Here is a 1,275-nt window from a genome sequence, read left to right on the forward strand (position 1 = left end):
GGTGGGGATGTATTAACGGTGGCAGCTTGTCACGGGCAATTCGCGAAACATTTCCCTAACCTTTGATCCTACTAGCTTCACCTTTTCCTCCTCATTTCTCACCTTCCCTTCTTCCTTCTGTCTGTCTTTACGCAGCGCCTTGCGGAGAAGGGACCCGATGCGAGATTCGGGGCTGCTCTTAGAGGTGCACCGGGAGCCTCGCCGCTGCCCTGACCCTGTGCCGGCCACCCGAGGCTTCCCACCACCTTCCCACCTCCTTCTTTGACCCAACGCTTTTCCCCGCGTGCGGTGAAGCTGGGCGCTTCTCCCACCTGCTGGCATTTTGCTTTTTTTCAGGCTGGTGTCCACTAAATGGGGCTTTTTCCCCCGGAGATTTATTAGCTGCCTTAAGCCCTGCCCCAGAACGAGGAGGAATGAGCCATCCTTTTTAACAGAACTTGCTTTTTTTTCTCCTCACCTGCATAATACGTTCTTTAAATTTATAGTTTTTCAATCCCTTTGATGTAAGGGACTCAAAACACTTCCCCGCTAATCTCACGCAGCAGTGCCTGAAACGCTGAGGGCGCTGGCTGGGGATATGGCAGGGAACCAGATAACAATTATTGGCGTTTTGGGGGCTGGGGCAGCATTAAGAGACAGCTAACTTTAAAATAAATTAGGCCATTAAAACGCTTTTGTTCTTTTTCCCCGCTTTTTGGGCTACAGGCTCACCAGAGGAGAGGCAAAGCTGGAGCATCCCGGCGGAGCGGCCGTGCTGGGTACAGAGGAGCACACCGGGTGTTTGTGGGCAGGAGGAAGAGGAGGGCAGCTTCGGCTGGGAACACGCCCCTGCACTGGGAGAATGCACTTGCCCACCAACCATGCCAAATACTTGCACGGGGACTGACCCATTCAAGCGGGTCACGCGAACCTCCCTCGCAAGGTGCTTTCCATTTAACGACCAATAATTTGCACACTCCGAACCTTGCTTCCGTCTTACATTTGGCGTGGAGTTGTCGTAAGTTGTTCAAAGTTGAAAGCAAAGGAAAATAGTACTGCAATTCTGCCTGCCACAAATTCAGAGATTTGGGGCTTTTGCCGGAGGAAGAGGAATGAATGACAAAAAAGTACGTGGCGTAGGGCCCCGCGTCTCGAAGGCACATCAGAGCTTTACCAAGAGGCTTTGCGTTGAGCGCTATTTGCTGTTATTAAAACGCCAAGTTGCTAGAAGGGCGTTTTCTTGCCACCGGCCCTGCCCGAGCTGGTGCCCGGATGAGTGCCGCGCCACGCCGCGTG

At 53.0% G+C, this 1,275-nt stretch overlaps 1 long non-coding RNA gene across 1 annotated transcript in view; it reads left to right on the plus strand.

Moving 5' to 3' along the window:
- Window positions 1–1,198, plus strand: part of LOC103916822 — a 29,532-nt gene extending 28,334 nt beyond the window's left edge. The window contains exon 3 of the long non-coding RNA XR_663601.1: window positions 706–1,198. This is a non-coding gene — a long non-coding RNA (uncharacterized LOC103916822). The remainder of the gene's footprint in view (window positions 1–705) is intronic.
- Window positions 1,199–1,275: the final 77 nt, after the last annotated feature.

This window comes from Pygoscelis adeliae, unplaced genomic scaffold (assembly GCF_000699105.1).
Source record: "Pygoscelis adeliae isolate BGI_AS28 unplaced genomic scaffold, ASM69910v1 Scaffold565, whole genome shotgun sequence".
In the NCBI taxonomy this organism is placed as follows: domain Eukaryota; kingdom Metazoa; phylum Chordata; class Aves; order Sphenisciformes; family Spheniscidae; genus Pygoscelis; species Pygoscelis adeliae.